This window comes from Trichosurus vulpecula, chromosome 1 (genome assembly GCF_011100635.1).
Source record: "Trichosurus vulpecula isolate mTriVul1 chromosome 1, mTriVul1.pri, whole genome shotgun sequence".
NCBI classification, from domain to species: domain Eukaryota; kingdom Metazoa; phylum Chordata; class Mammalia; order Diprotodontia; family Phalangeridae; genus Trichosurus; species Trichosurus vulpecula.
Window position 1 is genome coordinate 449953322 of NC_050573.1, and position 26741 is coordinate 449980062.

The 26741-nt window shown below is 38.0% G+C and overlaps 1 pseudogene; it reads right to left on the reverse strand.

Annotated features, from left to right (window-relative positions):
* LOC118839711 overlaps positions 1–25390 on the reverse strand; it is a 33209-nt pseudogene extending 7819 nt beyond the window's left edge.
* Between the last annotated feature and the right edge of the window lie 1351 nt (positions 25391–26741).

Genomic DNA, 26741 nt, shown 5'->3' on the forward strand with positions numbered 1-26741 from the left:
GATTTTTCTGGAGTAACTTCAGATGGGGGTAACGAGTGGAAAAAAAGCAACCCTCTTCTTGACTCAGGCCCTAGGTCTGTACCTCATCCATGTGAGCACAAGATCTTGGGTGAGGCGGGCCCTGGGCCATGGGATTCATATGCAAATAAAATCTCCGTGTAGGGAAATGAGTGTGGGAGGTAGGGTACACAAAAGGAAGAGTTTGCTTTTTCCTTACTGCTATTTCATGAATCATTGTGTATGTCATTATATCAGGCCACATAATATCTATCAAAAATATTTTCCAACTCCATCTGTAAGGGACAGAGTAGTATAATAGAAAGGATAGTGGGTTGGGAGTTAAAAGACCTGGGAGCGAATCCAAACTCTGTCATTATTCAGCTATGTGGCCTTGGGCAAGTCATTTATGCTCTCTAAGAGTAGAATAGATTATCTCTAAATCCTTTCCAGCTCTAAAGTCTATTATTCTACATGTTAATCTGATATATTATTCCTGGCAGTTTAGATCCAGAAATAAGGTTTTCATGAAAAAAATCCACAAAATATCTTTATGTTTCACTCTCATTTCTACTTAGAAATCTAAAATGCATGGAGGAGGGGAAAAAATCCATTTAATTACTTTTGATTATTTTCAATTTTGTTGGCTGTTTTCTCATGTGTAAACTAATAGCTATGCACTAAAATCCTTCTCTGATATGTTACATATGTATCAAAACTACATGGTCTACTCACTTCTAGGTCACTCCTCAACCTGCCTCTTGACTTGTTCCCCCATTTAATTTCATCATTTCATTAGTAATTACTAATATTTCAACATTTTCTTGATTAAGGAAATAAGCTTAGAGCTCTACCCCAGTGCATCAAATGTTTTTATTTAATGAACTAGAGGAACTGTTTCCACATGTAATTACTCATTTCTCTCAATATTAAAACCTGTAATCTTCTAGGAATAAATAAATATGAAAATCATTGAATTTACAGTATGTTAACAATAAAACAAATGATAAAAGAAAAAGATAAAGCAAAGCCAGAAAAAGAAAATATAGATACCTAGTCACATTATATTTGCTGTGAAAAAGATCATAGCCACAGTAACCTCTAGCCATCAATCAATACAAGTACAAATCACACCATTACATTCAATTAAAATAACAAAATCTGAGAGTCTTCCCTAGAATGACAGGAAAACAATATTTTTAGCTTCTCTCCAGCCATAACTCTCAATAGTGTCTCTCCAGAATTACTTCTCATAAAATTATCTTTATCATGTTTTTCCCCCCACAAAATAACATTTAAAAGTTATCCAAGGAAGGAGTTTTTCCTCATTCTCTTTCCCTGTCTTCTCTTAAGCTTTTCTCAAAATGGCTCCATCAATTCTCTTTCTTCTCAGTTTCTCTCTAAATTGTCAAACCTAACTGCCAAATGCTAAAGATCCCATTTGATTCTTAAAGCTATAGTAACAGAAAATGTAGCTTCTTTAGGAGAGGTGTTTGAAATGGGTGTTACATTTCTTCCATAAGGCAAACAATTTTAGTTTCTTGAAAATCATTTCAGGGAACATCAAATCCACCTTAATGTTACATAAAATTTAGAATATGTAATATACTTTCACAACGCAAAGCATCACTTGATTTTGCTCAGTCATTTTAAGTCGTGTCCAACTCTTTGTGACCTCATTTAGGGTTTTCTTGGCAAAGATACTGGAGTGGTTTGCCATTTGCTTCTCTAGGCATCACTTAAGACAGCTTTAAATAAGAAGGGGGGAAAAGAACTATAGAACAGTAATAATAGATAAACAGCATAGAAAAATAATACATTCAGAATACTTCACAAAGTACAAAACAATGTAATCTATAATTCAACAATGAAATATATTAAGCTAAAGAAATAACCACATCTCATGTAACACCATACCTTCTTCTATTTCTAGGAACATGTATCTTTAATGACCTATCAAGCTGTATAATTCTGTATCAGAGATGGTAGATTCACTACCAGCATTTTAAAACTCTATGGCTTGATTTTTGTTTGTTTGGTTTTGTTTTGTTTTGACCCTAAGAGACTCTACAGGTGAGGTTCTGGAAAAGGAAGGTTCTCCCTCTGGGTTTGGCCCTCTTTTCATTCCCCATATGAATCAGAGTCCATGTCAATCCTTGGCAAGTTTATTAGATATTAGATGCCAGATACGCTTTACTCATACCAGTACTTTTGTCAGAAGTTCTTCAGGCTGACTAGAAAACAAGCTGTGAGTCAATGTTCTTGAACTGCTATTTCAAAGTAATATTTTCCCTTTTGACATTTTTAACAGTCCTTTTGTTATCAAGACAATAGCTTGTTTTATTTGTAGTCTTAGGCCTCTGTCCTACTTTGCTTTACAATTTCTCCTTTATTTACAATATTTCACATTTAATTTTTTTTTATATTTGGTTATAAACTTATCCAATGTTCTTTGAATATCAAAGTTTCTCTCCCTACCCCTCCTCCTAAATCCTCCAGCAATTTTCTTTCATCTTGCTTCAATTTTTGATAACAAACTTGGGCTCATACTCCCTTGTTTCTTGAAGCTGGTTCCTTGGGCATCAGCTTCCTTCAAACTAAGGGATAGTTCTCCTCAAGTGCACTTGACATATTTATGACCATGTAGTCCACAGTTAAAACAGGTTTTATACATGAATATCATACTGAGTTCTCATCAACTCAAGGCATTTATATTCTAATAGGGGAAGATAACAGATAAAAGAGAACTGAAAATTTGCTGGGGGAAGAAGGGGCAACATGAAAAAAGTCATCAGGAGAGCAAGGGGCTGTCCCAGGTTAGAAGTCAGCAAGGCTGTATGACAATAAAACTGACAATCTAAGTTATATGGATGAATATTTACAAAAATATAAATTACCCAGACTAACAGAAGAGGAAATAGAATACAATACATTATAACCAGGTGGGATTTATACCAGGAAAATAGAGCTAATTCAACATTAGGAAAACTATGAGCATAATTGACCATATCAACAAAAAAATAAAATTCATTTGATTAACTCAATAGAAACAGAATTTTTTTGACAAAATACAATGCTCACACCTACTAAAAACACTAGAAACTATAGGGAATAAATGGAGCTTTTCTTAAAATGATAAGTAGTCTCTATCTAAAAACAAAATCAAACATCTACAATGGGGATAAACTTGAAGGCTTCCCAATAAGATGAGAGGTAATGCAAGGATGTCCATTATCACCACTATTATTCAATATTGTATTAGAAATGCTAGCCATAAGATAAAGAAAAGATATTGAAGGAATAAAAATAGGCAATGAAGAAATAAAACGATCAGTCTTTGCAGATGATATGATGGTATACTTAGAGAACCCTAGAGAATCAATTGAAAAACTAGTTGAAACAACGATTTCAGCAAAGTTTTAGGATATAAAATAAACCCACATTAATCATCAACATTTCAATATATTACCAGCAAAACTCAGCAGGAAGAGGTAGAAAAAGAAATTCTATGTAAAATAACTCTTGACAACATAAAATAATTGAGAGTCTGTCTGCCAAGACAAACCTGGGAACTATATGAACACAATTACAAAACACCTTTCACACAAATGAAAACAGGTCTAAACAATTAGAGAACTATTAATTGCTTGGGGGTAAGCTGAGCCAATACAAAAATGGCAATTCTAATTAAATTACTTTACTTATTCAGTGCCATATCAATCAAACTACCAAAGAATTATTTTATAAATCTAGGGGAAAAATCATCTAGAAGAACAACAGGTTAAGAATATCGATAGAATCAATGAAAAAATGTGAAGGAAGGCAATCTAGCAGTACTAGATTTCAAACTATATTACAAAAGGGTAAGCATGAAAACAATTTGGTAATGGCTAAGAAGTAAAGTGGTGGGTCAGTGGAATAGATTAGGTACGCAATATGCAGTAATCAATGACCATAATAATCTAGTGTTTGATAAGCTCAAAGATCCAAGTTTTGGGGACAAGAACTCATTTTTTGGGACAAAAATTGATGGGAAAACTGAAAAGCAGTTTGGCAGAAACTAGGCATAGAATGGTATCTAACCCTGTATGCTAAGAAAAGCTCAAAGTGGATACATTATTTAATTAATGATATAAAAAAATTAAGGGAGAATGGAAAAATGTACCTATCAGATCTATGGATAAGGGAAGTTTATGACCAAAAAAGAGATAGAGAAGTAGAACAGATAATTTTAATTACATGACATTAAAAGGTTTGTTCACAAATAAAACCAATGCAGACAAAATTAGGAGAGCTGAACATAGGGGGAAAATAAGAACAATTTTTTTTCTCTGATAAAAGCCTCATTTCTCCAATACAGAGGAAACAGAGCCAGATTTATAAGAACAGGAACTATTCCCCAATTGACAAATGGTCAAGGCAATTTTTCAGAAGAAATCAAAGCTGTATATAGTCTTATAAAAATGCTCTATATCACTAAGAGAGGTGCAAACTAAAACAACTCTGAGGTACCATCTCATGCTTATCAGATTTGGTAATGTGACAGAAAAGAAAATGACAAGTCTGGAGGGGTCGTAGATATGGGTACACCAATGCACTTCTGGGGGATTTGTGAATTTTGTAAAACAATTTGGAACTGTGTCCAAAGAGTTCTAAAATTGTGAATACCCTTTGACCCAGCAATACTACCTCTAGGTCTACATTCCAAAGAGATTAAAGAAAAAGGAAAAGGATCTATGTGTACAAAAATATTTAAAGCAGCCCTTTTTGTAGTGACAAAAGATTAGAAATTGAGGGGATACATTGCGGGATATTATTGTGATGGAATATTGAGCTATTAGAAATGATTTAAGAAAGACCTGAGAATTTTCATATGAATTGTCACAATGTGAAATGAGAAGAATCAGAAGAACATCGCACACTGTAACAGCAATATTATAACAATGATCAACTGTGAAAGACTTCCTTACTCTGATCAAGATAATGCTCCAAGATAATCCTGAAGAACTCAGAATGAAAAGTGCCATCTACCTCCAGAGAGAGAAATGAACTCTTGAGTGCAAAGTAAAGTATAGTTTTTTTCCACTTTCTTAATTTTTCTTGCTCTTTTGTTTTGCAATATGGCTAACATGGAAAAATATTTTGTGTAACTTCAAATGTATAATTGTTATACTGTTGCTTATTTTCTCAATGGATAAGGGAAGAGATGGAGGGAGGAAGAGAATTTGAAACTCAAAATTTAAAAAATTGAATGGTAAAATTAAATAATAAATAAATAAGTGAAAAACAAATAAATAAAAGAAGTGAGCAAGGTTCCTGTATTAGGAGGGCAGAGTTTATAATCTCAAAGAGGATCATATATATGTCTGAAAGGTTCGGAACCGCCGGATATAAGAAACTCTCAAAGTAGGAGGCAGAAGAATCAAAGCATATATTTAGGCTCCACAGTAACCAACCCATGAACCAGCATCCCCATTTTGACATATTGATCAAAAGCTTCCAGGCCCAATAAGTACGCCTTACAAGAGTAACCAGGAGGCTACAGAGAAGCATGATGGTGTAAAACAAAATCATGCTTCCCCCTCTATGGTAAAAAGATTACCCACTGGCCTCAAGTCCTTGTTCAGCTTCCTCCCGTAGGTCAGCTCTGCTACTGGCAGCTCCTGCTTCAGTTTTGGCTGTGGCTGTAGCTATAGCAGCCTCTGGCTCCAACAGAAGCTGTTTTTAACCATCTGGCTTCTGTGGGGGTGTAAGGTACCCCGGGGAAAGCACAGGTTCTTTCAATCTGCTTAAGCAAGGTGAAGGGGTTGACCGGAAAAGCATAGGTTCTTTCCATGACCTTAAGCAAGGGAAGCAAGGTGAAGGGGCCGACAAGCTTACTCCAGACCAACATACAAACAGCATTCAGTTCAGGGGAAAAAGCCAAACTAGTCAAGGGCACTTGTTGACTAAGTGCTAAGGAGCCCATTTTTGGTTGCCAACACAGTTCCCAAGGTAGGGATTTTCCCATTTTGTCTTTGCGTCCCTAGGGTCGGTAAGGGTGGATAAAGAGCTGGCCTTTGAGTCAAGAAGACTTGGGATTCAAGTCCATTCTCTGACACATACTAGCTGTGAGACTCCGAGCAAGTCCATTAACCTCTCAGTACCCTAGGCCAGTCATGTGAAACTCAAATAGAAATGGGGGACACTAATTGGTAGATAAGGATCCCTGTGGACCACCTATCAATTTAATTTTAAGATATTATCTTTGTTTTATTGTGGGCAGTTAGGTGGTACAGTGGATATAGAATGCCAGGTCTAGAGTCAGAAAAATAGGTCTTCCTAAGTTCAAAAACAGCCTCAGAAACTTACTAGCTGTGTGACCCTGGGCAGGTGACTTAACCCTATCTGCCCCAGTTTCCTCATCTGTAAAATGAGCTGGAGAAGAATATGGCAAACTACTCCAGTATCTTTGCCAAAAAAAACGCAAACGGAGTAATAAATAGTCTGGTATGACTGAAAATGATTGAACAGCAACAGAATATTTTAATTTCTTTTGTTAAATATTACCCCATTCCATTTTAATCTTGTTTGGGCAGCACTTGAGAGTGCTGCAGTCTGAGGTTATGTGTTTGACAGCTCTGCTCTAGGCAACTGTCCAAGAAAGGTACAGACCTGCATTTGGAGGAAATCCTTCACCCAGGAGTTCTCCTTTGCTAAAGAAATCACAGACTGTCCCCAGCACTTATTGGAATACCCGGCATATAAATAGGTGCTTAATTAATGCTGACTGATTGACTGATTTTTAAGGGCCATATTTCAGGGAGTCAGCTACACTAAACAAACACACTATAAACAGGATTTTAAGTGTTACTCCTTTAAGTAATTTTTCGAGTATGTTATTGACTTTGTGATGACCAAGTGTAAAGTAGGAAGTGCTGTTAAATTTTCAATTAGAAACCCTACTATAGGTTTTATAACATTGAAACACTGTCAATCACTTTCATATTTATCTCGTAATCCTTGTCATAATTCCTAATTTAAAATTTTTTTTTACTTTTTAAAGTGACTTAATTTTAAGTGAAGGATATAATTTTAGTCACTTTCAAAATTTTGTAACTTTAAAATAAATACCTAATTTGGTTTATTATGGAGGTAATTAAATAGCTCTTTGGGCTTGGAGTCAGGAAGATTTGGTTTCATATCATACCTAAGACACTTACTAGCTGTGTGACATGGGATAAGTCATTTAACCTCACTACGTCTCAGTTGCCTTTTCTGAGGGATTTATACTTGGTGGTCTTTAAGGTCCCTTCTAGCATTATCCCATGAACTCTCTCCTCTGATGTTTCCAGAACTCCCTATTTGGGCATATAGATTTCTTTGATGTTTTATATTTACTTAAAATGTCCTGGACCATGGTGAATTCTCCTAATTCTTTGTGTGGGGGGATGCTTTTGTTTGGAAACTTCTTGCTGTCAGAAGACAGGCCCCCTTCTCCTTCTAGAGCCTTGGCATTAACATTTTGGGAATGATGTGAGAGGAAGCAGAGCAGAAAGGAGGCCTGTAGGAAGTGCCTGCTTATGCCACATTGCAGTGCTGAGAGACTGAAATAGCCACAAAAGCAAACAACATTTTCAGTTATCATTTAAACAGAAAAGACAGGCAGAATTTCCTTAGTTTAGATTTTGTCAGACTTTGATGGATATGCCATAGGTGGAAAGCCAACTTTATTTTCCCAGTGGACAACAGATTAGTCTCCAGTTTGGAACTGTATTTTGTGAGATTCTTGGTGTTGTTTTTAAAAGGTTTTTTTTCTCTCTCCCAAGGCAGAGTGTGTGGCCCAGTGGTGAGAGCCTAGCTTGGGCATTGGGAATTTGTGAGGTCTTGTCCTGGCCCTGATGGAGTTTTGGGACTTGATCAAGTTAGCTTTATTCTTTGCAGTGGTGGAAAATAACACTTCCTTTCCTCCTCCCTGTGGGGTTGTGGTGTGAATTAGTTAATGAGTCTGGAAAAGTGAAGGGTGAGGATGACTTCTATCTTCTAGAGGAGAAAGAAAGGATCATTATGTTCTGGAGGCAGGACTGAAATTAATCTCCAAAATATCTGGCGAGGGAGACACTCTGCCTTTAGACAAGATCCCCAGCTGGGTCTGCTAATTAGCATCCCTACTTTCAAACCTAGCGGAAAAATAGAAGATGGGAGCTCTTGTCCATTTTCTGGGATTCAAATAGTTCCAATTATGTGCAATCACAATGAAAAAGATAGACTTCAAGAATTTTAATGATTTGTTTCCTAGAGAAGCCTAGATTCTAGATCACTGGCTCAGATATTTTTCTTGTAATTGGAGCTCAGAAGAAAGAGCACTAACTCTGATATGGGAGAATCTGAATTCAAATTTTCTCTAATACTTAAACCTCATTAAAACTTACTTAAACCTCACTAGGCCTCAATTTCTTCAAGTATAAAATGAAGGAGCTGGAAGAGGTGAGTTTCTTCCTTAACATTCTGTGCTTCCAAGATTAGGTTGGAAGCTTGTTGAAAACTGGGTAGTGCCTATTCACGGCACTTGGCACAGGGTCGTGCTTAATAAATGTATGATGTTCTGAACTTAACTGAAATAAGTGCTTGCTAAGGATATATTAGCATGGTGTGGGGGTGGGAAAGTGAAAGGGATTTGTTTTTTCTCTGTTTTAATAGTTCTGACTTCTATGGCTGAACAAGTTGTGGTATATGAAGAGAATGGAATACTATTGTACTACAAGAAATGGTGAGCAGGTGGATTTCAGAAAAACCTGGAAAGACTTACACGAACTGATGCTGAGTGAAGTAAGCAGAACCAAGAGAACATTGTACACAGCAACAGCAACATTGTATGATGATCACCTCTGATAGACTTAGCTCTTCTCAGCGATACAATGATCCAAGACAATTACAAAAGACTTGTGATGGATAATGCTAACCACAACCAGAGAAAGAACCATGGAGTCTGAATGCCAATCAAAGCATACCATTTTCACTTTTTTTTTCTTTCTCATGGTTTCTCCCTTTTGTCTTGACTCTTCTTTCACAGCATGACTAATATGAAAATATGTTTAACATGATTGTACATGTGTAACCTATATCAGATTCCTTGTTGTCTCGGGGACAGAAGGGATGGAGGGAGGGCAAAAAATTTGGAACTCAAAATTTTACAAAGATGAATGTTGAAAATGATCTTTACATCTAATTGGGGAAAAAATGCTATTAAGGAAAAAAAAAAACAATTCTGACTTCTATTCTCATACCAGATAACACAGACATTATTACAAAGCAAGTAATGACTTTAATTTTTTATTGTAATTTATTTATTTATTTTTAGAGCTAGAAAATACCTTTAAGTTCATGTGATACAAATGATTCATTTCACAGATGAAGAAACTGAGATCCAGACTGTGAAAGTGCTCCCCCAGTGGCAAAGCTGAGGTCAATCAGGCAATTAATTGTTATTGAGCACCTACTTTCTGCCAGGCATTATGCTAAGTGCTGGGGACCCAAAGAAAGGCATCCAGGTCTCTCAGTCCCACTCTAGGGCACTTTCTACCCTAAAACATTGATTTGACTTTATTTATCTTCTTCATTTAGGAGAAAATTGCAAGTCTTTATTAGGAATGTGACTGAACTTTTAGTATTAAGTTCATTCCCTCAAACTTCGCAATTGCTAGAGTTTTAACAACAAGGACAACAACAAAAAGACTGGATTTCCAAAGGAAAGGACACAAGATTTGCAATCAAGGAAATGGACCTAACGTTACCTTTGGTTCAAAATGTGTTTGCAAGAAAGATAATAAGTGTGCCCACAGTGGGTCTGAGGATCAGCAATGCAAAGGCCAAACTACCTTGTCTGACTTGAGTCAGCTTAAGCTAAAGTAAGCTCATCGGCTAGTTACCCTCTTCTTCTCCCATTCAGCTTTCGCTGTGTTTGTGATCCCTAACATTCCCACACCCAACTCATACAGAGGCAGGGGACTCTGCCTAGCACTGAAACACTTAGCACCAGATCTGTTCATGAGCTGCTGCCATAGAAGTACAGTATAGACATCTGTGAGAAGTTTTTCTCTTAGTTCAATGCATATTTTGTGCTCCGTGTAGTCATTTTGGAGTTCAGAGTAGAAGAGGTAAAGACAGTGTTTTCTCTTCTCTCACTTTCTCCAAAAAGATGATACATTTTATGCTGTAAATAAATAAGAATACATCTTTTTAGGATGCGAAGGTGATGATCAAAGATCTCAGTGCTTCTCTGGAGCATTTTATGGAGACCTAGAGGGACAATTTGCAACTATTCAAGGTTTCAGTTGAGAGAACTTTCCAGGAAGGAGGCTGCTATCAGAGGTTCTCAGAGTAGGCAATACCACTCTCTGAGGGGCGCTGAAATGATTCAGGGGGACAGTAGTAGCTTTGAGTGCAATTAGGGGACATTAAATAAAAATAAGGGGGCAGTGGAAGCATAAGGAAAGAAGATAAAAAAATTTTGAAAAACCATTTGTACATGTTTTAGTCATTGTGTAACAGAGTTAAAGTCATAGTGATTACATTATTTTCCAAATAAACACACAAAATGTAAGTTATAACTTTTCGGTGGTCAAGTCTGCCAATAGGTCTTAATAAGCAACTGTTGTCAGGTGAGCATGTGTAACAACAATGCTACTTGCTGCTACAGTAGCTGTGTAAAACCAATAACACCAGCCCACGGGAGGGCTGCTAGCACAGGTTCTTTGATCTGCTTTTCTAAGGAAAGCAACTTTAAGGGGTTTACAATCTCACTTTAATTAAACATACATATATCATTCACTTAGTTCAGGGGGGAAAGTCAGCACCCTGAACTTCAGAGAAAACACAAATAGACATTGCAAGCAGAAATTATGTAAACAGAGCAAAATAACACAGCTTCTAGCTGTCTGTCCAAGATATTACATACATAGCTACTAGAGAGAGAAGCACCAACATCTGGGTTTTTCAAAGCCGGGGAGCTCCAACAGCTACCCATAGTCTCATCTGGTCAAATCACACGACACTCTTCCAGTGAGTGAGCCCCAAAGCCAAATGCCAACCTCAGAGTATATATACACTTCTTCAGGGTCAGCGGGATCCTTGATTAAATCGAAGACTTGATTCAAACAAAGGACTCAGTCAAAGGCACCTGATCACCTTAGTGCTAAGAAACTCTCCAAAACAAAAGACAACAAAAAGTGCCACTGTATTTGTTATTACAGCATGTCATGTATTCTCAGGAAGTCTAGAATGCATGGGCAGGAATATGTGTGTCTAATGACTTGTTTACCATATGATACTACACAGTTATATGATACAATATTTTGTCATCAAAATTTCAGTGAAGGAAAAAACTACAAATTTACAATAAATCATTAAATTTAGGATGCATCATTTTAAAATATACACAGTTTATATTATTTTTTGAAATGACAAAAATTTCAAAAAACTACTAGAGGGTTAAAGAAAGTAGATTTCCGGGGGAGGCGCGGGGAGCTGAGTAATTTTTTTTTCAAAATGGGCCAGTAGGCCAAATAAGTTTGAGACCCTCTGTGCTAGGTGGCTCAGTGGACAGAGTGCTGGGCCTGGAGTCAGGAACACCTGAGTTCAAATCTGGCCTTAGACACATACAGCTATGTGATCCTGGGCAAGTCACTTGCCCTCTGTTTGCCTTAATCCACTGGAGAAGGAAATGGCAAACCACTCCATAATCTTTGCCAAGAAAATCCCATGGACAGGATGACGGGGTCATGGAGAGTTGGACACAATTAAACAACAACAAAGCGAGACAATTTGCAACTATCCAAGGCTTCAGTTGAGAGAACTTTCCAGGGCAGTGTTAGGTACAATTAGGAGGAATCGTTGAGATGTTGAATAGCAGTACATGAGAGGAAATATAAAGCTTACTTGATGCTCCATTTGCCCTGAGCAGCCAGTCTTGAAGGAATAGGTGCTGAAGAAGACAACCAAGGAATCAGTAATGTCAAAGGGATGATGATGATGATGATTTTTTTTTTCTTGGTGATGATCATCCCATTAACTAAGACCAATGGTAAAAACTGTGGAGAGGAAGATATTTGGCTCAAAAATCTTTTTTTTTTTAAATAGAATAGGCTGCTTCAGGAAGTGAGGTCAGCTGTAAATAGGCTTTAGTTAGAGGATAGATGACCACAGGCCAGGGATACTATGAAGTGGATTCTTATTCAGATACAGATCAGACTAGATGACCTCTGAGGTTCTTTCTCTCTCTGAGATTATTTGGCTCTGTGATTATGGAAGGCTCAAGAAGTTTGTCAATCTACATGTGCTACTCAAAGACTGATACTTTTTAAAGATCATCTGACTTTGGGGCAGAGGCAGAGAATGAGGCAGAGAAGAAGGGAAAGAGGAGGAATTGCCTCATGACTAATGAGTGAGCCAGTAGTTACTTAGTGAATCTATAATCTCTTTGATCTTCTTTCTATTCAATTGTAAAGCCCGTGAGGGCAGGATTTTATTGAAATTTTGTATGTCTTCCAGTATAGAGTTTCTGGTTCACTCTATTTTAGCCTTGACTACTTTTTATGAATCCTGTTGAAGACACCACTTATTTTAAGCTGGTATATAGGATTTGTTGGTTCATTCATTTCAATTGTAGCTGACTTTTTGTGACTCCATTTGGGGCTTTCTTGGCAAAGATATTGGAGTAGTTTATCATTTCCTTCTTCAGCTCATTTTACAGATGAGGAAACTGAGGCAAATAGGGTTAAGTGACTTGCTCAGGGTCACATAGTTAGCATTTACTAAAGACAAGACTTACACCCAGGTATTCCTGATTTCAAGGTCAGACTTCTATCCAATCCGCCATATTGCTTCTCATGCTGCCTCTTGAACTGGTAAATATGTAGCATAGCTTAGAAAAGCTAAGAAATTAATGTTGCCAGTTGACCATGCTAGTCTCATGATGAGTTGAGTCACACTGATCATGTGGCTGTTGCTGCAGGCTATGGAACTCCTAGGGCGCAGTTACAAGTTTCTATTTTAATAAGAGTTAGAGTCAATACTGCAGTAAACCGTAGCCTTCCTAGGGCTATCCAGCTAACTTCACTGTTCTTTTCCCAACCTAATTTGCTCCAAATTGGTCTGAATCATTGGAAAGAATGATTCCATTTCAGCACTTTAAGGGTAGAAGAAAGTGCCTTTGTCTCTAAGTGATTTGTTTGAGAAAAGAAAAGCCTAGATAAATAAAAAATGAAGGACTGGAAACTGTGGGTCTTCATGATTGAAGAGATTAGGAAGGACCAAATCTTTTCTTTTATTATTGGATGTCTTGTCACTAGCTATAAACTGGAAACACACAGGCTATTAGAAAACATGACCACACACATTCAGTGTGTGGCAATTGTTAGAAACATGGAGAAGGAAAAACAAAACAAAACATAGGTTTGCCAATACATTGAAGTATCAAAGAACCAAAACCCAAAGACAGAACCACAGAAATGCTGCTGCTGCCAATGATGGTGATATAATGGTTTATATATGTAGCTTCCAGAGCCTCCTAACAAATGTCCCTTCTCCCTAGGTAGAAACCTATTGCTGGCTCAAGACATTCAATGGATCAGCAACTATTAAAAATATGACCCGAGAGTCCCTACTGACGAATTTACTTTTACTAGCTATGGTGATTGAATCCTGACTCAGGCTGTCTCTAGGACTTTGGGTCTGATTTTGGAATGAACAAGATGCTCTTATGTCATCCAACAGTTAACAAAAGGTTTATTTAGCCACAGCATCAAAAGGATAATCAACAAGAATAGAGTAATAAGTTTCAGTAGACATGCTGGAGTCAGGAGGTCCTAAGTTCAAATCCAGCCTCAGATGCTCACTGTGTGACTCTGAGCAAGTCACTTGACCATGTTTGCCTTAATTTCCTCATCTGTAAAATAAGCTAGAGAAGGAAATGGCAAACCGCTCCAGTATCTTTACCAAGAAAATCCCAAAAGGGGTCAAAAAGACATGATTAATCCACTAAACCACAATCTCTCTCTCTCTCTCTTCTCCCCCCCTTTCTCTCTCTGTCTCTCTAACACACACACACACACACACACACACACACACACACACACACACACACACTCTTACCTTCATACAGAAATAGTCTTATCAGCATGGCAAGGTATGGTGACCCACTTGGCCTTGTGACATCGCAAAGTCTAAAGGTACCTATACAAGGGCAAGGCTATTATGCCTATGGGCTGAATGCCTAAGGAAGCTGAATCAATACACCCAGATGCCACCAGGAAACTATTTCAAAACGTTGGTGGCTTTTGACTTAGTACAGGTCTTAGAGACAGTTTCCTTGGCTTTTAGGAAGAGAACTAGCCTAACCTACATTATTATGTAAATGTAGAAGTGGAGAGTACAGACTTCAGGAGAGTCAGAATACCTAAGCTCAGATTCTGCCTCTGAAAGATTAGTGGCATGAGGTGCTAGGTGGGAAGACCACCTTCTAGTGGGGATGCCCTTTGTTCCTTATGTCTTCCTCTCCCATGCCAGATGATGACTTTGTTGTTATTTAGTCATTTTCAGTTGTGTCTGATTCATTGTGGTCCCCTTTGGGGTTTTCTGGGTAAAGATACTAGAGTGATTTGCCATTTCCTTTTTCAGCTCATTTTATAGATGAGGAAACTGAGGCAAACAGGATGAAGTAACTTGCCTAGGGTCATACAGTTAGTACATCTGAGGCCAGATTTGAACTTGGGAAGAAGAGTCTTCCTGACTCCAGGCTCTGCATTTTATCTACTGTGCCATCTAGCTGCCCAGATGACAGGTAGTGGTCCTCCTTCTTCCCACTCCCCAGTCCCAGGCTGTCCATTGCCACCTGGATTGTGGGACAGCCTAATGGAGCAAATGCTATGGGTTTCCTTTCTCCTCCAACCTTTCTACTAACATCCTTTCCCTCTTCCTAACTCCTAGCTTGACACTCCTCCCCCCTCTCCCCTACTACTCCATCTACTTTTTTTTTTATTAATTCTGTTTAGGACCTTATGAATTCTAAATTGGTACATAGGATAGAAATAGAGACTGGATCTATTATTTCGCTGATATGGAGAATTCCCAGATGAGGAAAATTTCTTTGCCAATGTGTAAGAGGAAATCCAGAATCCTTGACCCTCTGGCCCACTCTCCCCAATGGCAACAGGTAAGGCTCCTCCAGTCCACTTGCCCTGAGGACATGGCTACTCACACCACTTGTATGATCAGAGAGCCACCAACCATAATCCTTCCAATAAGATGGAAGACCTCTAGGCCTTATCAATTGAACTGTCACTTGATTATACAGACACCCCCCCAGGCACTAACCCATGACTTGATGTTGTACCTTAAGGACTCATTATCCTCACCATTGCTATTCTCTTAGAATGTCTGGGTCTTTTCACATACAGGAATTGCACTCTCTTATATGTATTGTGCCCTCCAATTAGAGTGTGACATCCTAGAAAATAAGAGAGTGTCTTTTATTTTTATACCCCACAATATAAATGCTTAATAAATGCATTTTAAAATTCATTAATTTATTTAAATCATTATCTTCTCTGAGCCTCAGTTTTCTTATCTGTAAAATGAAGGACTTGTACAAGATGCTGCTGGAGGTTCCCTCTCACTCTAGAGCTGTGATTCTGTGATCCTATTTCTCCTTTACCTAGATAAAGAGTTGAGAAGGAATTAGAGCCCAGTTTCTTTACCCCACAGAGCCTCTGCCTCTCCAGAGCCCTGAAGTAAAGATGAGTTCACAGTGTCCCCAATTGGACCTTGAAAAGCATTTATTTTCCCATAGAAACATAACAAGCATTCCCATAACAAACACGGTTATAAATGGTGATTAGGTGTAATTGAAATAGTAATTTTAGTACCACACTGAAGGTACATTCTTGGGTAAATGGTCTCTCACGGACTAGCCTGAGTCTTAACCACCATAACAAGTAACTTACAAATAAACTTTTGGAAGGCAAGGTAGGGGCTATCTGGGATAATGAAAAAAAAAGGTTAAGGAAATTTCAAGTAGAAATTAAGAAAAAGCTATATAGTGGCTTTATCAGGTCAGTTTTCAGTGAGAGCTTCTAGAGAAGGGATTCTTAAGCTTTTTGTTTTTCTGTCGTGGACCCCTTTGGTAGTCTGGTAAAACCTATGGATCCCTTCTCCCGTTATGTCTTTAAATATATAAAATAAAATACATAGGATTATGAGGGAAACCCAATTATATTAAAATACTCTTATAAGGCTATGAAAAAAACACAACAAATTCATGTCCCACAGGTTAAGGACCCTGAATCCTTTTTATAGAGAATGCCAAGAACTCATAGGAATCACTAAAAAACCAGGATGATCTCTACCATCAGACACAGTGTGAGCACCAGAAGTGTCATTCTATAAGTCAACTGTACAGAAGGAGGAAGCACACTTGTCTTTGAAGTGCTGAATTACTGTTTTATTAGGTAACTTTAGCTCTTTAATGAAGTCTAACAAAAGAAATAGCATTTGAGTGCTCTTATGTGTTACCAATTAACCTATTCTTTTGTATCTTGCTTCCTCTCCAAGAGGCATGGTCCTTGGTTTCCTTTGTGCCCCATTTTCCTGGCCAAACACAGGAGGGGTTGAGTCTCATCATGTTTCACGTTGGGATGATTTAGTAACTTAATGCTTCTCTGAAGTGTTTTACATGCCTCAGGCTTCCCATCTTCCTAGAGTTGGAACCACTATGAATTTTTGTTAGGCTTCCATGGTCATTTGAATTGCTAGAAAAAGGACCAAATTAGTTGTGTACTTAAGGGTCCTGGATCCCACTCTATCCCTATACTGTTTTCTTAGATCTTTTTTTTCTAATATGTTGATATTGATGATCTATCATCTAAAATTCCTTAAGTTCCCAAAATTGGTAATACTGTCCCTTTGGGGACCTCTGGAGCAATCCAGGGGGATCCTAGGGGCAGTAATAACATTAGGTGCAATTGGGGGGGGTAAATAAAAATAAGGGTTAACCTAACCTAACCCCAAGTGGGCACTGAGTATTTTTTTTTGAAAATAGGGCAGTAAACCAAATAAGTTTGGGAACCTCTGAGTCCCATACCACCAAGACTACACCTAGGAGGAGGTAAGCCCCATAGACATGTACTCCCTAGGATCGCTTTATCTCATCTCTACCCCTTTTATTTTCTGCCCTGCTACTATGCATACCCTTTTACCTCACCATTTTCCATCTCTTATTCCAAAGAACTATAGTCATATCAATACTAGCATTGACTCTAGGAAAGGGTATGTCAGTTTACTACATTATGGTTCCAACAACTTTATTACTTCTTAAACTATAGATTCCTTCACTGCATAGTTCTCTTTCTTTAGAATGTAAATTCCATGAGGCAAGGGACTTTCTATGTTTTTAAAGTATATCCCCAGCACTTAGCACAGGGCTTGGCATATAACAAATGCTTAATAAATTCTTTTCATTCATTTATGAATCTGGTTGGTCATCATCAGGCCATGACTGAATGAAATATAGATGTAATGACTATACAGCTGAATTAAATGAAAAAACAAAACAAAACAAACATTAAGCACTTACTAGGTATATGTATAATATAAGATGAAATATAGCTTCATGGCTAGAAGGCTGACCTTAGATTCAGATGGATCTCAGTTCAAATGCTATCTCTAACTTATTCTTTTGGGTTTGAGCAATCTTGGGGTGGAAAAAATAGGAGAAAAGAAATAAATTCTCTTTCTCCCTTTCCTCCCCAATCTCCATTGATCATGTCATCAAAAAGAATTGTGCAGACACAGATAGTACATGATGCAGGGAGCATGAGAGTACATCCCATCTAGCTTGGAGTAATAGTCTCCCAAAGAAAGTCAACATGAGGGATTGTGACCTCTAGCTGGGAGAGGAGTGCTGAGACATAGTATTAACAAATGCACTGAGCCTCAAGGCCTGGTAACGAGCTGAACCCAAGAGGAGCTTCATGAGGTTTCCATTAAGGCAGAGAGGACTTTGAGTAAGCAGGAGTTTTAAGTTACATGTTTGCCAACTGGGTTCTCTACATGTGAGTCTCTGTACTTAAAAGTTTTTGTCCCCACAGACTGTGTGCACATGTGGGACAGCATATCACAGATTCTTTGGTGGAATACTTTTCCAACTCCTGTTCTTGCTATGCCATCTTAGTAAAATACCTTTGCTTAAAATCCAATTTAACCTCCCTGATCATTATTGGAAAGTATAGCAGTGGGTGCTTGGGATTAATAATATTAGAAACCCAGCCCTTCAAGATTATCCCTAAATCCCCAAGGGACTAGTAATTAGCCACTTTCTGGGGATCTAGCCCATTAAGGAGACTGAGAAGGAATGGTCAGACAGGCAGAAAGAAAACAGAGAGCAATGCTGTGAAATACCAGAGAGGAAAGAATATCAAGGAGTAGAAGGTGATCAACAGCATGAAATGTGATAAAAATGTCAAGTAAGATTGGGACTGAGTAAAAAACCTCATATCCGGCAATTAAAAGATCACTGGTAACTTTGGAGAGAACGGTTTCAATTGATTGTTGAGGTTTGTGATACATATTGCAAAGGGTTGAAGAGTAAGAGGAGAGAGAGTAGAATCAATGAATGTAGATAGCATGTCTTGGAATTTTGATTGATTGAGGGAGGGAATATAGAACAGAGATTGAGGGGAAGGTAGGATTTAATGAAAGAGTTTTTAAGGATAAGAGAGAGTTAAGAATGTTTTAAGGTAAAGGAGAAAGAACCATTAGAAAGGGAAGGTTGAGAGATTAAAGAAGGGGAAGATGATTGAAGACACAATCTGCTAAAGAAGACAAGAAGAGAACAAATCAAGAGTATGTATCAAAGGGTTGGCCTTGGCAAGAAGGGCTACATCATAAGAGATTAGGGGAAAGGAGAAGAAAGTGGGAAATGATATCAGGGAACTGTGAGATAAGGAGTAGAGAAAAGTGAGTACATGACAAACGACCTCAATTTTTTAGTGAAGTGAGAATAGTAGTCTTCAGCTGAGAGAATGATGGGAGGGCTAAGCATGGAAGGCTTGAGGAGATAAGAAAAGACTGGGGATTGCTTCTGAAGAGCATAAATTAGGGAGGAATAAAAAGATTGCCTTGCTGCAGTGAGAGTCCAGTTGAAATTGGATAACATGATTTTATAATGAATCCAGTTAGGATAGTTACATGACTTCCTTCAGCTTCATTCAGGAGTCCATGAATAGTGTCAGAGGACACTGATAGTGGTAGTCATCCAAGGATGATGTTTTGCAAGGATAAGTATCACTGGAACAGAGTTTAGAGATTGAAATTTATGATAGTGTGGAGTTAAATCGGTTAACTATGGAAAAAGGATGGGAAGGGAAGAATGTGAAGTCAGAGCAGGAGTAATGGCTTGAAAAAGGGGTCAGTGGAGGGACTGAAGGATTATAGTGAAGACAAAGAACAGATTTAGGAGGAGTGAGGCACAGGGAAAGATGGGACGATAGGTGATTATGATTAGGCAGAGGAAGGTCAGTTTTACTTTGGGCAAGGACTTTTCCTCGTTAGGAGTTTCTTACACCAATAAAATCACTGTCTCTTTCTAGCTCTAAAGGTTGCAATTTGAATTAATTGTTTTCATCATTGTTTTCATCTGCGGATCAGGAGGACTGGCTCGATAAACCAATTGACAAAGTAGTAGAATGAAACAGTCTTTGCCCTAAAAACACTTCCATTTTGTTGGCTTACATTTTGATTGGTTAATTTGATTGATGTCATAGCCATTCTAGAGCCTAAACGTGTTGTTCTCTTTGTTCATAATGCGTAAATTTACTAAATAATAAAGCTCAAGATTACATAAGAAAAACTTTCTGAAAGAAAATGGGAATATTCATATCTTATATCCATGTTGCTCATTATTTTGCATTCCCATAACAACTCTGGGATGAATACTACAGTTTTTATCTGCATTTTAGAGATGGTGAGTTTGAGGCTCAGAGAGGTTGAATGATTTTCCCATGATTATGTAACTATTGAGTTCTAGAAGTAAGCTTTGAACCCTACTCTCTCTTGACTCCAAATTCCGTATTCTTTCTATTTCACTATGTGGCCATGTAAGCAGTTTATTGGACCTCAAGTCTGTCACTTGTGTGTGTATTTCTTAAACCAGTTATTTGTAGTTGTTGTTGGAAGAGTCACAGCATATAAGTATTTGAAGCTAATGGTTTGGGGAAAGGGAGAATTGAATATATGTATTTTTTCTAATGTTCCCTTCTGTGTTGAACCAATGGCCCCTCCTATTTCCAAACCAATTAAAGGTGACATTTTGAGGCATCATGAAGATGCCTTTGCTGTGTCACTCCATGACCACTCTTTATTAAATTTCATAGTGGGAAAAAGAAGTAGTGATGAAGAAGATGCCTGGTTAGCTCACCTAGACATACCTCACCGATGATGGAGCAATAATATTACTTGTGTCCATGAAGGATTATATGCTTGTGTGGACATATGTGTGGGCATTCACAGACAGGTATGTCCATAATAACATGAATGCAGATTTGCAGATTGTATGAAGAATTGGAATAGTTTGGGAAGATAAGTTATTTAAGGGAAGCTAAGCTATTTAAGAAATTATTTTAAAAGAATAAATTATCCTGTTCATATTCTAGAAGACTTCATTAAAGATAATCATACTCTTTCAAATACCCTAATCTCCCAGTTCCTACTCAGTCCCCATGGTGTGCTTCTCCACTCTACCACAATTACACATAGAATTGATCATACACTTGGTCTTTCCATCACCCACAAGTGTTTGATTTCCATGTTCACAAATGCCAAAATTCCTTTACCTGATCACCAACTTTTATCATTTCCCCCTTCCCTATGACTTATGACCTCTAACCTTTTTATCCTCACTGTGACCTCCATTTCTTCTACTTCTAAGTTATCTCAGGCCATCATATGCCTATATATTCTTCCATTCCCTATCTCGAACCCTTTCGAACCAATTCAACTCTGCACTGTCCTCTCTACTCCAGAATCCTTTACCCTGGTGTCATATTGCTTCTTATGTCTTATTAAGCCCTAACTTTTGATTACTCCTATCATTTACCTCCCTCACTCCTATTCACATACTGTGGAACTAAACTGGAAGAAATCCCCCAACCATGATGACTAGGCTCATTACAAATTTATGTTCTTTAATATCAACTATGCTCTTATTGAAACAAGCCATTCTATTCCTTACTCATTGACTTGCCATTCCACTCACCCCAGAAGCTGCTACAATCAGTTTCATCTCTCTTCAAACCTTCTACAGCACCCTTTCCTCTCATCCTCTCAGGTGAAGCATCACCCCATCCTTCACCAAAAAATTTGAAGCCAGTCACCAAGAGCCTCCATTTTTTCCCCTAATCATCTCACATAACCCAGACGTTTTCCCTCACCATCTCATTCTTCTGATCTCAGATGAAAAACTGGCTCTTCAACTTACCAAGATCAAAACCTCTCTCATCTTCTCCCAGGAGATTGTCCTGACTCTCATCCCTACCCTCTCTCTTATCTTCAATCTCTCCCTACTGATTGGCTACTTCCTTATTGCCTATGAGCATCCTTAAAAAACCCTCACATGATCTAACCATCTCCACTAATTATCTCTCATCTTCTATCTCTCCTCTTTCTGACTAAACTCCTTGTCTACATTCTGTGCCTCCACTTCTCTCCTCTTACTGTCTTCTAAACACTCTGCAATCTGGCTCCTAGCCTCATCACTCAACTGAAACTGCTCTCTCCAATGTTACCAATTCTGTCTTAATTACCAAATCGAATAGCCTTTTCTTGACCTCTGCAGCATCGGACATTGTTAATCATCTTCTCTTGGATGGTCTTTCCTCTCTCTGTTTTTGTTACCCTGATCTCTCCTGCTGTTTCTCCTAACTGCCTCTTCTTTGTCTCTTTTGCTGATTCTTCATTCATACTTCAGCTATTTCTTAGTTTCCCTAGCTTTCTTCAAGACAATTCAAATCCTACCTTCCACAGGGGGCCTTTCCCAATCCTTTAGACTCTAGTGCTTTCCTGTCTAAGAGAACATTCCATTTCCTCCAAAACTGCTTTCGCCTTTCCTCCTATCCCAAGAGCTTAGCATAATGCCTGGCACCTAGCAAATCCTCAATAAATGTTTGCTGACTAGATGACTATTGAACTTTGTTGCATTAATAGCTAACTACATAGCACTTTAAATATTTCTTACATGTTTTATCTAATCTTGTCCTCACACCAACCCTGTGAACTTGATGTTATTATCATTTCCATTTAATAAATGGGAGATTAAAGATGAGAGAAGTGAGTGCCATGAGTCACACAAGTAGTACAAGAGGCAGGATTTGAACCCTGATTTTCCTAATTCTGAGTCCAGCATGTGATCTACTACCCCAGCCTCTGTCCTCTAAATATTTTCCATTACTTGGGACCTATGGCTATTATTTAAGACTCGATCCATCCTTTGTGGTTTAATAAGGAAAAAATTATTGGGTGAATAATGCAGTATAGTTGGAAGTACTTGCCTTGTAATTGTCATATTAGATAATTAGGTGAACTTTATGACAACATTTTTTAAAGTAGAAAAATTCATTTATTCCCACCCACCCACCCCCAAAATCCGGATGCTTCAGAACAATAAAAATTTGAAAATACATTTTTTGTTGTTGCTATTGCTAGAGAATATTGAAGAAGAACATACTTCTGCTTTGCTGTCAAAAGGTTGTAAAAAATAATTCCAGTTAAATTTTTTAGCACACTTAATTTTTAAAAATATCCTCTCCCTTACAATTGGTATATGAAATATATCTTCTCTATAAATCTAGTGTCTGTAGAGGAGATGTATTTCATACGCCAGTCATAAGAATTACTTCTCTGCAACTCTTTTGATGATTTTTCAAATCAGAAAACAGAGGACAGATGGAATTATAAGGATATTAAACTTTATTTTGGTATGGTGCAAGGTCTACAGAACTCCTGTTTTAATGATATTCCATTTAGGCTGTGGCCCATTAGTCACTGTATAGAGTGGGCTAACAAAGGATTATTATATTCCTGCATTAAGAGTTATGGGAAAGATCATAAATTATCTTTATGGGTCATTTCCTCCAAACAGTCATTGTAGTACTGCTAATGGAGAGTGGGCAGCATTTCTGTGTTGCTTTTGTTTGAAATTTGTGGGATTGGAGTGGTACAAAACTACAGTTTGGTCTTTTGTGGTGAGACTTTGCATTAATTGCTTTTTAGCACCTTACACTAATGACAGCTTCATCCTGTCAACTTTTAGAGGTGAATTAGCATCCTTAGCGTCATGGCACTAGCGAGAAAGTATGGCTCAGAGAGACTGCTCAACTTACACAGTAACTCAGGGTAAGGGAAGGATTCTCCCCTATCTTACTATGTTTCGTTATGTGCTGATTATTTTAGGAGATCATTTAATACATATTAATAGAATGGGTAGTGGAGGCAAACATTTCTGAATGATTTTTAGTCCCTCGATATGTCTGAAAGATGGATTTTTGGCACCTGAAAGTGTGTTTAGTTCTAAATCATGAGTTTTTTTTTATCTTTTTTGTGTGTCATGTTCCCATTTGATAGGCTGATCCATGGACCCCTTCTCGGAGTAATGCTTTAAATGCATAAAACAAAATTCATAGAATTACGGAGGAAATAAATTATTCTGAGTTATAAAATTATTTTTAAAGCAATCTTATATGCTAGGTTAAGAACCTCTGGTCTAGATTTTACTATGTTTATGAAACTATTCTCTGTCTGTACCAAACAAGAACCCATATATTTAAAGTAATGGTTTCCTGTTAGAGCTGGCCAGACCCTTGGAGACCATCTGGTCCAAATCCCCATTCTGGAGTTGATGGAACTGAGGTTCAGAGAGAGGAGATGATTTGATCTTTCCATATTAAATAATTAGAGACAGAGAACTCAGTTCTCTATGGCTTGGTGCCTTTTAGTGTGTATTTAAAAAAGAAAAAGCCAGTTCACTAAAAATGCGTAGGATAATGTGATAGAATTATGTGAAAGGCATTTAATAAATGTTTGCTGATGGTTGGAGGGACTGTTGTTAGTGTTTAACTATTGTTAGTGTTTAAAAGTTATTTATTATGAGCTGTTTCCATGGCTTTCATTTGATATTCTCGAGCTGGTGACATTTCACTGTTCCTTGACCTGAACTCCATTCCTTTTACTCTGGCGTGACCTTGGTCAGTGATGGATCTTCATTAGTGTGGACCAGAGAATGTGCTTCTTGTTGTTGAGTCATTTCAGTCATGTCTAACTCTTCTTGACCCCTGTTGGGGTTTTCTTGGCAAAGATACTGGAGTGAGTTGCCATTTCCTTCTCCAGCTCACTTTACAGAAGAAACTGAAGCAAACAGGGTTCAGTGACTTGCCCAGGCTCACACAGCTAGTAAGTGTCTAAGGCCAGAATTGAACTCAGGAAGATGAGTCTCCCTGATTCCAAGCCCAGTGCTCTATCCACTGCACCACCTAGGTGTCCCAGAGCACGTGCTATTATAAATCAATTACTCTTGATAGGTATCTATCATGTACATGACCCAACATGAGATGATGTTTTGGGGTGACTTCCAAGTTCTCTGGGCCTCTTTCTAGAACTCAGGGAACCAGGGGCTCCTCACCTCTTGACTCCACCCTTTTGTAGATCATGTTGTTGGTCTCATCCACCGGGGCTGTGGGTTAATCAATATCCACCTATGTAGCTCCTCTTGTCATCCTCTTATTGTTGCATCTCTGTCAAAGTTCTTCCAAAGTCATTCTTAAATGTAGCCTTTAATCAGAATCTTAGAAATGAATACAAATAAGTTAGTACCCAGCAGATGTGGTCCTCTTTCGGCACTTACATCAAACTTTCTCCCACCCCCTCCCTCAAACAGTCAAGCCAAAACCCCTCACTTTCAGTGGGGGATCTGGAGGGTATTTTCCCAGGGCTATTCATTCACAATAGACACTCCAATGCATGTGAGTATAAAAAAAGGAATTCTTAACCTGGGGTCCATAAACATTTTTAAAAAATATTTTGATAGATGCATTTTAATGCAACAGGTTTCCTTTGTAATCCTATGTATTTTATACCGTACATTTAAAAGTATTGCTCTGAGAAAGGGCTCATAGGTTTCACCAGATTGCCAAAGGCAGGGAATAGTCCAAGGAAGGTACACCATATGCCCTCAGTGCTTTAGCCCTGTCAAGGCATTTGTAAGTAGAAGAGGCACTTGGCTCCTGCAAGTTTGTCCTACTTTGCTCAATCCTGCTCCTCCATTTCAGTGTGCACACTTTTTTTCTTACCATTCCCCAGCTTCTTCCGTCATTGCGTGCTTATGTGTATTTTTTTTGCCTATACTAGCCCAAGAACTTTATGTGGAGCAGGCATAGGTTCTATAACAACATGGCTGATTTTGTAGTAATTTTTCAGCCTGAAGTTCTTTTGGCATCATTTCATTTCATGGATCTGTCCCCACAGGATAGAGGGCTAGGCCTGGAGTCAGGGAGATCTGAGTTCAAATCTAGCCTCACTTCCTATCGGTGTGACTCAATTTCTTCAACTATAAAATCAAGACTACAATAACTCTCATAGGGTTGTTATGAAAATCAAATGAGATAATATCTGTAAAGGGCTTATCATAGTGCTTGGCACATAGTAGTGACTTAATGAATGTTCCCTTCCCTCCCTCCCTATCATTTCATTTTGCACTCAGGCCACATTGCATAATAATAGCTACAAGATTAGAATGAATATGAACTCTGTAATCTTTGAATAACTCACTTATGTGAAAAATAAATTCTTCACCATCTTTATTCTCTTCTCATATTTGCATCAATAGAAAGAAGGAAGGAAAGAAAGAAAGAAAGGGGGAGAGAAGGAAGGAAGGAGAAGAGAGTGGGGAGAGAAAAAGAGAAAGAAACAGAGAAACAAAGACACAGAGAGGAAGGGAAGCAAAAAGAAGGAAAAAGAAAGGAAAGAAGAGGAGAGAAAAAGAGAAGAGCTTATAAGCTATCATGTTTGGAGCAATGGTGGCTATTTAAGATTGTTATAAAATTGAGTAAATCTCTCCTAATAGCTCCCTATTCTGTTACCAGGCATTTTATGTCTCTTTTGATGTGGAAACATTAAATTCTAGAGATGTGTTTTTCATTAAAAATCTAATTTTTATTGTTGGTGTGTACTTCCTGTTTTTTCCTTTCCTTTTCTTTTTTTCAGTTCCTTCACCTTGCTTTAGCAGTCCCTCAAAGGATGGATTTACAGAGCAACCTGTTAACAGAGCAATAACCACAGTCTTGTATTCTGCTACTGCCTGTCAACACTCCCACCAAAGCGCTTTGAGATGATCCAACCCCCTATTGTTTTCCTCTTCCTGTCTTTTATCAACTAAAAGCTATTTCAAACACATGGATGTTATTGGTTCTTAGAAGGGCTTCAGGCAGAGCTGAAGTCCTTTGCCTACAACCAACACTTTACAGAATCAGAAAAATTGAGAGGTCAGTGCCTGGGCCTATATAGGATAGGATTTCATCATAGTATCTCTATCTTGTCATTTCACAAGGAGCACTTCTACCAGAAAGAGCCAGATTCTACCTGGGCCACATGGAATTTATATGGGATATTGTTTATTATGAGGCAAATGCAAAACCATATGGTCCTCCTATTAAAGTTTTACCTCT